The 15410-nt window shown below is 35.1% G+C and overlaps 1 protein-coding gene across 3 annotated transcripts in view; it reads right to left on the bottom strand.

Annotated features, from left to right (window-relative positions):
* Positions 1 to 15410, bottom strand: part of Neto (Neuropilin and tolloid-like) — a 196271-nt gene that overhangs the window by 48495 nt on the left and 132366 nt on the right. For all 3 annotated transcript variants that reach the window (XM_076129323.1, XM_076129322.1, XM_076129321.1), the window contains one exon: positions 14317 to 14342. The gene's annotated coding sequence lies outside the window, so the exon portion shown is untranslated. The remainder of the gene's footprint in view (positions 1 to 14316; positions 14343 to 15410) is intronic.

Below are 15410 nucleotides of genomic sequence, written 5' to 3'. Positions count from 1 at the left end.
CCAGTCTAGACGATATCATAAAATATTTATTGTTTTTATTATATGGAGTTAAACCAAGCGGTTACTTATTACGCTTTTTCTAACTGTGTTTACTGTACGTCTCACATGCTACGATATGCAACGCGTGTGTCCGACGTCTCACACGCTATACGATGCGTCGTGCCAGATAAGCATAGAAAGTTAGCAAATGTAGGTATAAAAGGTAGGCCATTGTTTTGATTGCATCCACGTTACAAACCATATGAGTAGGTTTTTGTAAAATGTGTGTAAAATGTATTTCGCCTATCTTAATTCTAAATTTAATGAAAAATTGGTACAGTAAACTGCTTGAAAGTTTAACAGATAGCCGAAATTCTGTACCGCGTTTTTCTACCACTATCGACTACTGACATAAGGCTAGCTGTCGAAAAATCTCGTGTGACAAACGGTTCAGTGCCTCTGGCGGGCGTCGTAGAAACTACTTTTGCAGTACATTTTAAATGTCAAATTCTCGATACTTGATAGTATCAATAGTAGGGAATCGCGTAACTAGCCCTAAACATTATAAAGCACAACCAGTAAACTGCATTTAAGCCGATTTATTGAACCCTAATAGGTCTCTATTGTCCCCACTGAACAATGTAAATGTAATGTACCGATGTAATTAACAATTATGGGCTGTTCGTACCACAGATATCGGTTTGGCTAAATACCGCAAACGACCAAATACACATACAACCTGTAGCCCAATTTGCCACAGGCGGTACTATTGAGTATCGAAAGTTTGACGTTTAAATGTACTTAAAAATTAGTTCCTACGGCACCCGATAGAGGCACTAATAGTAGCGCGATTCTATTTTACTGTTGACTACTGTCAGACGGGTATTCAACGAAAAATTCGTATAAAAATCTGATCAGTGCCCCTAGCGGGTTCTGTAGGAACTATTATTGAAGTACATTAATGTCAAAATCTCGATACTGAAAAGTGCCAACTGTAAAGAATTGCGCTACGGATTTCGATACAAAATGTTCGATGCCGATTGTCAAAAGCGGAATAAGCAAGGTTTGAAAGTAAATTTATTGATAATTGTAAGGACGCACATACTATGAACAAGTGCGGGCCCCAAGACCTGTATAATGCACAATGTACATGTCTCGCTATGTTTATCACGCTGCAATTAGTATCCATAGAACGCCCGCAAACAACACGCACACGCCTTGTGTGTTAAGTTAACGAACAACACGACTCAAGCTTCCACAACGATCGCGCAGTTGTGTGTGTGCAACTCTTAACTGCGCTTGGTTTTCATATTATTCAGTATATTAGGTGGGGGAAAATGTGAGCGAGTGAGGTACCCAAATATCAAGCTTTTTTGTGTAGAGAAAAGATTTTGTTACAAGTTCATACATACCATAATGCGAAAAGACTTTTTTCCCGACCTAATAGTTAATAAATAAATAAATATCACTGGACAACTCCCACACAGTCATTTGATTCCAAAGTAAGCAGGGCTTGTACTATGGTAACCAAATAACTGATAAACATACTTATATACTTCTAAATACATACTTATATAGATAAATTGACATCCAGGCTCAGAACAAATACTTGTGCTCATCACACAAAGATTTGTCCCGGGTGGGATTCGAACCAACCACACGCGGCGCTAGAGTCGTTGCGGCGAGGTGACCGCTTAAACCACTGCACCAAACGTGCGGCCTATAGTATATTTAAATCTGTGTTTGGCTACCATATGACACCGATAGCAGTTAAATTCTAATGTCAATAACATTATGTTTAAACTGTATGTAAATTACATGCACATTACAAAGATTAACGTTGTTTGTTTAGTACTGGTTGCATCCGAATTTACTAAACAATATTTTTTATTTATGATTAAAAGCTACATCTTTTTTTTAAGTTAACATAGTTTAGATATCTTGTAAAAAATAGGCTAACGACTTACTTTACTTCCAGCATGAAAGGTAGAGAAAAAAAAAGAAAAGAATATTAACAATATTTTTTTTATACAATTGAATAGATATTGCAATTCATCAACGATGTAAGAAGATATAAAAAATCTAGATAGGATAGTGCGTGGAAGTTAGTATATATTATGGAGCAAATGAGCCCTGAGCAGTGGTCGTACAGTGGGAGTGGAATCGTGTATCAAAGAGTCTCAGTCAGGAACCATTATGTACTGACTAGCTGACCCGCGCAACTTCGCTTGCGTCACATAAGAGAATCATAATTTTCCCGTTTTTGTAACATTTTTCACTGGTACTCTGCTTCTATTGCTCGTAGCGTGATGATATAATTATAGCCTATAGCCTTCCTCGATAAATGGGCTATCTAACACTGAAAGAATTTTTCAAATCGGACCAGTAGTTCCCGAGATTAGCGCGTTCAAACGCGCAAACAAGCAAACAAACAAACTCTTCAGCTTTATAATATTAGTATAGATAAAACATGATCTTAGAATGTCTTACTCAATTTTTTATAGCTACATCAATAAAAGCTTGAAGCTCTCAAATTTTAATATTCCCAAGGCCCGTTTCCAGTTCCTTTCCCACAAATTGTCCTTTTATATAGAATTGATATCGCATTTAGCATAATTGCTCCATTAGGACGGTGCTGCCATCTCTGTTTAATCAGACAAATTGAAATATTTGAACTACCCTACTGCCCTAGATAGATGTTCCTATTGTGTATTGAAAAAATAACTGTCTTTCTGTTAAATATCCCATGAGAAAGAGTTTCGGTTATAAATTAATGCCAATTCCTAAACAGACACTAATAAAATATTGATTGACATTAATATCAACATTTCCCGAATGATTCTTTTTGTATTTAATAACCTTTCCCAAATAGAAGATATCCAAGCACCAAATACTATTACAATCGGAAGGGGCGTTTTTTCGTGAATGGGGAAAGAAACAATCACAATTTTGTAAGTATAATAATATGATTACTCACCGGTTTCTATGCTGCAATGGAATTGTATATATAAAATGCATATCATATTTTAATCCTATAATTTTCACAGCAGCTACAAAAATAAGATAAACCGAAGAACACAAGAGCAACCCAAAACAAACCCTCTAGATTTTTTCAACAAAATTATTACTTAATAGATTCATATTAAAAAGTAGGCTCGCAATAAAAAATACCATTTCAGTTGAGCCGTAAACTGAAATGAAGATGGCGGACTTAAGGCTGCTACTCACGTCTATACTTTATCTGCGGGAGGCGAGATTTACTGCCGACGATCGCGACTTAACGTTCGTGTGGAGACGGCCTAATTTTGCCACAGTGTAGCTTTAGGCAGTAGGCCAATTTTATAATTTGTTAAATAACTGCTTGCAACTTTGTGAAGAACGAAGTAAAAAGTGTTTTGCTTGTTACTAGGTTCAAAACTATGTTTGATGCTGATTTCGTAAAAGCGCTTTCAGTTGTTTCTGTCTGAAATGGTAAGGAACAATCATATTAAAATTATGATGCGTAGAGGATAAAATTTACCTTACTTTTGTGTACTTGAGGAAGCAAGTACGGTTTTTTAGTTACTAACTTAAAGTAAATTAAAAACTTACTGATTTGTGGTATGCTTAAAGATCTATTTTTACTTATCTTACTTCAAGTTTTTTTAATATCACTCATGCGGGTCTATTTCATATACTTTTGCCTGAGACCTTCGGGTAATACTATGTAAGGGTGTATATAATTATGTACGTGTCATTAACGTACCTAAAATGTTTCACCATTTACGCCCGTGTATGCACATAATAACATAATACGCCTATGTCGAAAAGAATGCCTATATATTTCTATTGTTTTTCATTGACAAAATGATATTACTATTCAAGGTATTGCAAGCGAATGCCCAGAAACCGTAACGGTGGAGTCCAATCAATCCGCGAAGCAAATCCTTTGGCAATCAAATCAGATATGTTGGAGGCATCACCGGTATGTACCGCAAGTAATCGCACGATATTGAATGGCTATCAAACGTAATTGTATCAAGCTGAAACTAGGTGTACTTGTAATATACGCTAGTTATTAATAATAACATATTGAGGAGGCTAAGTTAACAACAGCCGCACGGATCTCAGAAGTTAAGCTATGCTTGCCGAGGTTGTTCTGTGGATTGGTGGTCATATTATTAACTCCGAGCTCCTCCGTGTTTCGAAAAGCACGTTAAATTGTGGGTCAGTCAGTGGACAGTCGTTAACAGTGGCCAGAAGCTAGAGAGTCTGTCAAACAGTCTTACCGAAGGGTATCGTCGAGGTAAGGTTGTGAATTTGTAATTTATTATTACCTTCATTTCTACCGGCATGCGACTCGCAACGGCCCTATGTGTGCTGCCCTTTATATTATTATTTTCCCACTGTTTTCATGAATCTGTGTCAAGCCCTGTTTTATTGTTTAGTCGTAAATTCGAATTAGTGGTACAAGTGTCAGATAAAGACGGATTGTTTAGGCTGACTGAGATAATCCTAGGCTTATGTTGAACATACCGCTTGATTTTAAGACCTTTTCTACTTCAATGTAAAATGCATTGGGGTGATAGGGATATTTTTTTATTATTTTAATAGGATTATATTACATTCGTTATTTAGCTGCCACCCATCTATAGAGTTTCTGTGCTAGGATTGTTTAACCTACTGATGGTTTACCATCTGATGAGCAAACTAGCTATGAAATACTACATTAAGGCTGGCCTAGAATTTGATCTGGGTATTATTTTCGACAAATCTAGGTTTCATTCAGGAGCGTTATTATGTATGTACGTGTATATAATTTTTGCTTTGTTATGGCAAAACCACTGAATGAATTTTGATAAAAATATTAACAGATATAGTACATAATGTGGGTTTACACATATGATAACTTTAACTTCCTCAAATCTTTCCACACAAACAAAGCCGAGGGCAAAAGCTAGTAGACAGCTACCAAAGTTTGTGTGAGAGATTATTCAATTTGTAACATTCAGCGCTTGGAAGCTAGAGCACTCATTTCTAAATTGAATGAGATTGTGAGCGCTGTATATATTATACTATGAAATTGGAAAGGTTTAAGATTATTTCGTGAATTTTTTAGTGTTTAAGTAAACTGCTTGTAAAGTATACTAACTACTCTAAGTTTCATATTTAACGTTTCTGGGTATCAAATGTAAGATCATAGACACAGTAGAAACAGTCTTTAAAATTATAAAAAACCCAAATAGCGCAAAGATCTTGCACACCTAACATTAAATTTGTCTTATATTTTCTTGAGGGCATACGAAGTCCCGCATTTGGCCAGCGTGGTGGACTTGAAACTTAACTTTTCCCTTGTTCGTAAGGAGACCCTTACCCAGTAGTGGGACAGAAAAGGGTTCTAAAAAAACTAAAAAATACAACTAAAGCCAAAACAATTATAGCAGATCACACATATATTGTTATTTTGTTCCTTGCAGGAATTGAACCAACAACACTCGCGTATAATACCAAAATGACCACTAAGCCATAGATTTCAGCAAATTACAAGTAAAAAAAAATAAATAAATATTAATTATTAATTACAAGTAACATTTGGTAAGAACGTATCTTATTATAAAACCGTTATTCTTTAAATATACTAATGATGTCCTTGACTGAGAAACTTCAAAAAACTCTCACGTTTATGTATATTTTCTCAAGGTAGTACAAACACTTTGGCATGCTCATACAATTTAAATAAACGGAAAAGTCTTTGATGTGAAATATTTGAAATACCTAGTAAAGGTGCTCATAGACAGTAGTATTTACCGGTCGACGAATGATTACTGATCAGGGTGTTACGGTTTATCGTTCGATTAAAAGTCAGTTGGTTAAGCAACCCTTGTCGCGGATATTTCAAAGATGGGCAGCCACTTTGTAGTGTTACAGCGTCTTTGGATGGCACATAAAAATTCGGTCACGGTTTTTGTCAATTAAGCTAACTGCTGTTATGCGCATTCCTATGTGAGCAATAAAAGGAACTAGAGTTTGCAAAATGCGGGTAACACGATCAAAATAGCACTATACTCGATAGAAACTAACCAGAGCGGGAAATCGCGCTACTGAACTGAATAATTAATCAATAAGATATATTAATTATTCACGAATTTATTACATTATTTTATACTTAACAATATGTGCTTACTAATTAAGGAGGAAAAGGTATCAGATATCAGATAAATAATAATATTTACATCAGTTAACACCTGTAGGAAACGACGTGAATAAGAAAAATCTATACTAATCTATACTAATATTATAAAGCTGAAGAGTTTGTTTGTTTGTTTGAACGTGCTAATCTCGGGAACTACTGGTCCGATTTAAAAAAATCTTTCAGTGTTAGATAGCCCATTTATCGAGAAAGGCTATAGGCTATATATCATGACGCTACGACCAATAGTAGCAAAGTACAAGTGAAAAATGTTACAAAAACGATGAAAAATTTCGCCCATTCTCGAATGTGACGCAAGCGAAGTTGCGCGGGTCAGCTAGTATATTATAACATTGGTAGTAAATACTCATACACAATTTTGTGCACAATAAATGAATATAATCATTACAATTATTATACTACAAATACAGAGCGATGGCGATGATATAAGATCATTTAAAATCACGGGTTGGCTGAATCAGCAATGCGCCGAAACGTCAGGCATTTCAAGATAAAATACGGGTTCGCGTTATTTTCTGTACTTTTATACTTGCGTGTTGCATGTTTTTTTTAAACTGATCTGGTTACGGTTCACACCTTATCTCTGAGGTGTGCCAAATATATGCACCAAATAATTACCGCCGGAGCAGAAAACACAAGCTGTTTGCTGTTCCGACGTGCCGCACTGTCTCACGCGCGAGATCTCCTATCCCCCGATCGCTCTCCGCACTCAATGCTCTCCTTGACGCTAGTCCAAACTTTGATGTGTTTGCGGATGAATGGAGCGTGATTTTGTCGGTATGCTTGGAGTATTGTGAGAGGAACGCGTGATAGTGAAATTATATGATTGTTATTTGTTATTTTTTTAGTTTATTGTAAAGATTTATTACTGTAGGTTTTGAATTTTTGTTTTATAATAATTTTTATGTACATTGTTTATTTTTTTTTTTGTTTTTAGTATTACTTTGTAATTAGTGTAATTGGCCTGGCCGTTCTAATTATATAAATAAATAAATAAATAAATAAAAAATAAATCAATTAACAATCAGTAGGTTAAGCAAACTTTGTCGTGGATATTTTATAGATAGACTAGCTGACCCGGCAAACGTTGTCTTGCCATAATTATAAAAAAAAACAATGTTACTAAGGGGTATGAAAAATAGATGTTGGCCGATTCTCATAGATACCGGATAAGCACAAAAAAATTCATCAAAATCGGTCAAGCCGATTCGGAGGAGTATGGCAACGAGAACTGTGACGCGAGAATTTTATATATTACATGGCCGCTTGGTAGAGTGATAGCGAGGGCACAAGTGGTTATAAACATGCTACGTGAAAGTTTAAAAGTAATGATTCAAAAACACGGCTGCAATTTTAAATCTTTCGTTGACAAAATTAATATTGAAAATTGTTTGCTCGTGCCTTCACAAATCCTTATTTTTCATGTAACATCTTGAAGGTACCTAATTGCCACTTAACTTTTAATACTCGCTTGAGAACTTGAGTAGTACTTGGACGTATTAAATACACTCTCGAAAGCTTTTACTTAAAAAGTTGAGAGCAGGTTTAATCGATGTCGATGAAACGTGAAAGTTTGCGACGATGTTTGTTACTATTTTATGCTAAAACTCCGAAATAGATTTCAGTGATATATGGCATACAGACATGCCAGTTTACTGAAACCAGCTGACTGTGTTAAAAGTTTGTTTTTAGTGTGCAAGTACAATACACAGGTACTCTCTCTATTCTATAATTCTCATAGCTTGATACATCTGGTAAATGGTCAGGACCGTCGGTTTTTGTACTATGCGATAATGGGGTCTCCGACTAACTGACGATGACCAAGAATGAAAAAACTACAGATGGACCATTAAAATGAGCTGCAAAATTGTTATTGAGGCGCTGATCCGTAGCGCGATTCTGTACAGTCGGTACTGTCGAGTATCGAAAGTTTGACATTTAGAATGTACTACCAAATAGTTCTTTCGACGCCCGTCAGAAGTGCTGATAATTTTATTATACAAAATTTCTCGATGACAAGCCAGCTATCGGTAGTCGATAGTAGTGGAGAATCGAGCTACCGATAAGCACCGGCTAGAGGCACTGATTTTGAAACTAATAATTTAGATAGCTAGCCGGTTGTCGATAGTCGATAGTAGTAGGCAGGCACCACACTGATGTCATTACAGAGTAGACATAACTTTACCAAATTAGAGGGTGGGGGAGGCAATAGCCCACTTATTAGGAGACATTATTTAATTTTTACGTTTAGGTTATTAGTTTGTAAGATTTTAAAATAAAAAAAAAAATTTAATATTAATGTAATCGCGGTTTTCACTGACAGGTAATTTCAAATTTGATTGAAAGTGACAAAAATGAGTAGCCAAGCTGAGTTTATGTCACGCATATTAAAAGGCAGTGATTTGACAAAAAGGAATATAATACTATCAGTTTGAGTAGAATTTTCTGAAAAAAATAATTTATGTAATAAATACCTTTTTTTCACACCTCCAAGATCTATATGCGTAAACAGAGGTATGTCATAAATCCACTTATGTGCTGATGTCTTATCTACACACAAAACTTCAACCACACATCCAAAAAGTAATAAATCACGCAAAATCAAAACAATAATACACGTACAAACATGAGATTCTCGAAAACATAAAATATTCCTCGCCGGACCCACGAGAGCAATTTCAACGAGGTTATATAAAAGTCGGGTTATGATTTTCCCATGTTTTAGGGGTAAGTTTCCCGTTCTCCCCTATTTTTTCTTGTCCCGAGGGCGGTGTACACATAAATTATGGGAAGGACGTTGGCACGACAATGGGAAAATCTCATAAGTCATCTTATCTCTCCACTTTCACTTATAGTGTTGAGAGCGGAACTGATTTTGACAATGACCAACCAATCTTTTGACCACTCACACACGGCCATCTGATATCTTATATATTTATCATAATATATAAAAAAAATAACAGAGCTTGTAAGTAAATACTCTCAGCCAATACACAAAATAGTACCTAGTTGTAGCTCAATGTAATAAAATTTAGTCACGTCTCACGGGGACTCTCGGAAACATACAAACAACGGACGCAAAGTACAGTCCAAAACAATTATTTGTGGATTCATACAAATATTTGTTCCGTATAGAATTTGGTTCAGAAGACTTACATAGTGACTATCTTAGCCTTTATCGTCAAAAAAATCCCTTTCTACACCACAATTTTCTCGGTCGAAATACAAGCAAATCTTTCATATAAAACACACAACAACCGGCCCGGATAAACTCAGTATACCCTAATACCCTCTTTCACCCGGATAATCTTGAAAAATGCGCGTCATATAACCTGTTATGGGGTATAATAATACAAAACCCCATGGGTGACATCGATTCCTGCCATGATAATGTGACGTATTTGCGTCTCAAAGAAAATATTATCCTAGCGAAAACATGTATGTGGAAAAAGTTAGCCAAGTTTTTTGTGGATGTTATACGAATATATGAAATTAATCTTCTATGACTTTTGCTGTTCAGTAATACTTAGAACCAGCGGCGCGGCGACGAAAGGCACAAAATTAAAAGATTTACACTTATTTAATGACGGTTAGAGTGTCTGCATTTAAAACAAAATTCTAAGAAATATTGATTAAAATAAGCTCCTTTTAGAGGCTTAAAAAAGTCAGCAACGTAAAATAATTATCCAAAATTTTAACAAATTAAGTAAAACAGATTACCAAAAACATCTTTCTATTTTTACAATTTTACAAAAAGCATCAAACATAACCTAACTACATTTAATTGTATTATTAAACATCTCCGCATATTTTCAAAACTTTACCAAAAGTATCAAAATATAAACTAACAATTTTATTCCAACGTAAAACATATTCTAGCAAACTAAATACACAGTAGTATTCACCCGTAACTTGGCTCGCACTGCCGTGTGATCTGATTATGCTATTATCATAGGAGACAAATGTAGAGAAGGGATGATGGATACGTCGGGGGGTGCTTGAAACTTGAATTTGGAAGCACGTTTTCAATACACGTAGATATTATAAAAATTATGTATGGGATATAAAGGGGAAATTTTGATTAATGATTTTGTTTGGTGGGTGCCCCTGTATTCACAATGAGGCTCTCATAGCCAGTTGAAGTTATTGCTAAGGAAACGATTATTGCGTAAAGGTTAGTTCAAATGAAGCTCGTAGGAGCCGTTCTGAGAATCATACTCTTATTCCAAAATAAAATCGACCTAATAAGTACTAAAGCTACAGGATTGATATTACTTTTTCACACACATGTTGTATCTTTATTTGTTATTTTTTTGTAGATAAGATACTTCCTTTTTTTCATTTCTTACCAAAATATTAAATATTGCAGTAAATTTTGGAGACTAATACTACACTAAATATGTAGGCAGAGGTATAAAAAATACTTCGCGGTTCGCCATTATTAATGAATAGTCTCATATGTCAATAGAGGGCGATGCTACTCTATTGCCAAACTCCAGACTATTATTAAAAATTATTCTAATTAAATAAGAAAATACCAGTAGCAATTTGTTTGACTCAGGAATTGAATCCAAGACACTACCAACTGCGCCACGGAGGTAGCCATAATTAACAAATAATGAAAAAAAATCTACAAGATTTTTCTCATCAAAGAATTTACTCCACCTGACATAAAACAGTGACAGCCATTCACTGTCACAACAACGACTGAAAATAGTATTAACCTCGAAACAACCACAGTGTGGACACGCCTTAACCTACTTTCCATATCACCATTACCCATAGACCCCTCTTATCCCAACAAATTTAATAACAGCGGTACACCTTGTATAGAGCGAATAAAACATAAGGGGTCAAGCTTAATTGGTTACCGTAATGTTCGGGAATTGATGTATCGGGGATATTTATTTAAGTATTACGGTGTATTGGTGTTTATATGGGGATTTAAATTATAATTATATTTTAGAGGGCAATGACCGATGAGGAGTCGCCGTATGCTCCTATTTATATATTTTTTTATTACAGCGATGACGTATGCAATTATCTGTAGTCTTTACTAATATAGTACATGCGGAAGTATGTCTGCCTGTCTGTCTGTAGCGCTTCCATGGTTAAACCGAATTTGATGAAATTAACTACGGTAATAGTTAAAGCCTCACGTTTAAGTCAATGACCTTTCATTGGGCATTTTATATTTAGAAAATGAACACTTTATATATTTTTTTAATTTAATTACAGGCATTAGTAAACTCGCACAGATAATTAATAGTATAGTAACACCGTAGATCCAAAGAGTTTTATTTGCTTTATTTTCTTGAAGTCCAACGCAAGAACATTTTAAAAAAATCATCAGTTTCAGTTATAGTCTGTTCGTTCACGGTTGGCAAACAAAGGGTATAGTAATAGATCATTCCCGGGTGCAAGTGACGCCGGGCGTCAGGACTAATGTGCGGCGACAAATGGATTCAACTGTCGCACGTTTTGAAAGATATTAAAGATTTTGTATGTGACTGTACAATAATAGATGACAATGAAATTGAAAATTTTTGATTTTAGTTTGTAGATCAACAAATTCTGTATGAAAATCTTTTAGAGCCTTTAATAGGTAGCGTAAGAAACTAATTTTCGACTAAAGATATTCGATGCAGTATAAATAAATAAATATTTTTGGACAACTCACACACGGTCATCTGATTCCAAACTTAGTAGAGCTTGTTGTATGGTAACCGGATAACTGATAAACATACATATATTTGTACTTCTAAATAAGGTACCTGAGTCAAATATGGCCGGCCGAAAAATATGGCCACATACTAAGTATTATTCCAAATTGTCGCTAGTATCCGAACAGCGTACCTGTCAACTCTTGCAGCGCCCTGCTCGTCACCTCTTATCGGTCAAAGTGAAACATGCGTGAGGCTTAGTAAAAATATGAAAGGTTGATAGGTTGATAGTCAAAACAAATGCCAAGTCGTGAATAAAATGTGAAAGTCTTCAAGATATCCATCAACACAGAATAGATTATGCAAACACAAATTGTGTAAGTAATTCTAACTTCTGTTCACGTACAACTTTCACCAACTTGTTACAGTTTTGTCCGGCCCTGAATAAGATCAGTTTAAACCGAAACGCTTCTATCATTCCAATATTTAAAGCTCTTTCATTTCTTCTGTGGTCTGAGTGACAGAACGTTACTTATCATATTGGGATCGATTTGCGTGTGAGAAAGATGTTTTTCGGCTCGCCCCGGCTTTTTCCGGCTTAAACAGATATTTTATTAAAAAACCTTCACAAATTGTATACATAAACCTTCCTCTTGAATCACCCTACCTAGTTAAACCACATCAAAATCCGTTGCGTAGTTTTAAAGATCGTGGCATACATACATACATACACACATAGTGACAGACGTAGAAAGCGACTTTGCTTTATGCTATGTAGTCATAATAATATTATACAAAAACATAATAAAACATCCTCTTAAATGACAAAAAAATAATTCTATTCTATGGGATAAAGGCGTGATGCTTATGTATGTAAGCTACTAAACGGCGAAACTTTCTCAGGGAGACAAGATAGTTTTTCAGACTACGCCATATCATATTATATTTACCATACCAAAAAAAAACCTTCAAAAATACTAAAAAAGAGTTAAATAATCTCCACAGACTCGAGTAAAACTACAGGGCGCGTCTTGTATAATAAAGGCTTTGAAAATTCATCTTCATTTCCATTCACCAGTCAAATGAGAAGCTTGATTTTTTCCTCCTTGATTAGAAGGATGCACAAGTCAAAAAGATCTGTTTTTTTCAGTTTTCAGTCTAGAATATTTCATTATTTCAATTGAAAATAAAATGTACAAGCCTTTGAAGTGTTTTATAGAATTTTATTTGCGTAAAGAAAACTGGGAACACAAAAGGAGGTTTTGTTTTTCTTTTCTATGTATAATATGATCGCTCGGCGGGACTTCTATTGTAGTGAATTGTTTTACATGTCTAGAACAACAGGGAGTAAGTATTGTTGTTCTTTTTTCTATGTAACGTGTGTTTTTTATTGAAATTATTAAATAACTGTTTCAGACGTTCTGGAGAAATGAGCTCTAAAGTTATTTATGTAAGGAGCTTTGGTCTTCCACGCTGCTTAGCTTAGTATATCCCACAACATTGAAAAAATTGTTTCAAAGAACTCTCAAATGTGCATGCTTTCAATATTATTATTCTTTCATGTGTAATAGTATTAATTATTTGTAAAACGCGTTAACAGCGAAAAATCTTTATTGCGTTTTTTTAATCCTCGACTTATGCGCCGATAACTTATTATAGCAAGCAGTTTTCACTGCACCTTTAGGCGTAGGCTGCACTGGCTATTTTAACTGTACAAATAATTAGAATTAGAAATAATTATCACATGCTCCAACGGTGAAGGAAAACATCGTGAGGAAACCTAGCATGCCAAAAATTTGTTTAATACATTGATTGAGGGCATGCAAAGTCCCCAACCCGCACTTGGCCAGCGTGGTGGACTCAAGGCCTAACCCCTCCCTCATTACGGGAGGAGACCCTTGCCCATTAGTGGGACATTAATGGGTTAAATTTATTTTTATTTTATTGTAACTGCAAGATGTATTTTAAAAAACTATATTAATTCCTGTTATGCTCACTAGAGGCGCTGTTCGCCATTTAGCACGCTGACATATACGTCCGCTGGAGCTGTGGCGACCTATAGTCTCAGCTCGCTAGTGTATGCCAGGCTTTATACTCTCAAAGTATTTCTACAACCGTCCATTGTAACGACCATCTTTTGACTCCAACTAACGAAGAAAGTTGTCAATTTATGTTGATTTTATACTTGATTAGTTTATATTGGACTTCCGATATTTATGAGGTGGTTCTTGAATTTGAGATGGCGAAGTGTTTTCAGAACGCAGACGGAATAACTGAGGGACAATTATTACTTGTGAATTCGTTTCCGAAGTATTTACGATTTATTGATTTTTCTGTAACACCACAAGCGCACAACTGAAAGATTAGGTAAGCAAAGGTTCGTTGTAGATGTTTTTTAGAAGAAATCATGAAAAACTACAGACACAGGAATTTAAACTAACCAAAGGTATTGTGATTACTAGTTGTATACCTTAAATTACTCACCAAAAATCCACTGTGAGAGTCAGTTCCTGAAACAAAAATAAAAAATATTATTATTTTTTAAGCCGTACTTGCAGTAATATATCACATTATGTAAAATTATGTTTGTGCTCGTAGAAAACCCAAGTCAAATAAACTTATTATTTCCAACAAAAATAATTGTATTTTCTTAAAATATACATATTATATTATTATTTAAGGAACTGCTTTGAACACAAGATACTCAGCCCGATTCCTTATTTAAGTATTTCATTAAACTATCATTTCAATAAAAAAATTAGGACGCCCGTAACTAGTTGCGCTCACCGGTCGGTAAAAGATCTGTGGGTTAAGCAGACCTTGGCGCGGTCATTCCATAGATGATCGCAAAGTGGTATTTGAACAGGGCGTCTTCGTGCTACGGAGGGCACGTAAAAAGTCGGTTCCGGTTGTGGTCAGTTAAAATAACAGTCGTTTAGCCACGGCAAAGGCCTTCGGGCGGCTTGAACAACTTATACACTAGGTTGACCACTAGCCATACGACAAAAAAGAAAAAATAACAACCTAATTAACAAAAAATGAACCTAAGTATCTACTGAATATTTCAAAGGGAACATAATTATTTATTTTTCGAAACTCGTGCAATGATTTTGTGTAAGCGAAGTTCGGTTTTGCAAATACATTTTTGTATCTTAAGTTTTCTCATGAATACCAAATTATTTTAAATACATTTTGTTTTAGCTATTAAAGCTCAACGATGGCTTGAATTGCAGTTTTCAAACAACTTTTCTTCGAAAGCGTGCGAATAGGTGTGTGAAATGAGACGGAAAATTTTTAGATTAAAAATTGCTTTTACAAGTTCCAAGTGTTGTATTCCGTAAAAAATGGGGGCTTTTATTAATAATAACATTGTTTTTTGTGCATGCATTGTGTTATGTGGTGATAAGTAGCGCAATTCTCTTCGATTGAAACCATCGAGTATTGAGAGTCTGACATTTAAAATGTACTGACATTTAAAAGTTTTCGACGCGCATAAAACCCGTTGCAACTTTATAATATCTTATTTTTTAATTTTTTATATCTCCCTCTTTTGGAGGAGAGGGAAAAAAGGGAGATAT

The sequence above is a fragment of the Anticarsia gemmatalis genome, chromosome 22 (genome assembly GCF_050436995.1).
Source record: "Anticarsia gemmatalis isolate Benzon Research Colony breed Stoneville strain chromosome 22, ilAntGemm2 primary, whole genome shotgun sequence".
Classification (NCBI taxonomy): Eukaryota; Metazoa; Arthropoda; class Insecta; order Lepidoptera; family Erebidae; genus Anticarsia; species Anticarsia gemmatalis.
The sequence above is the reverse complement of the archived record's forward strand: the minus strand, read 5'-3'. Positions and strand labels throughout refer to the sequence as shown.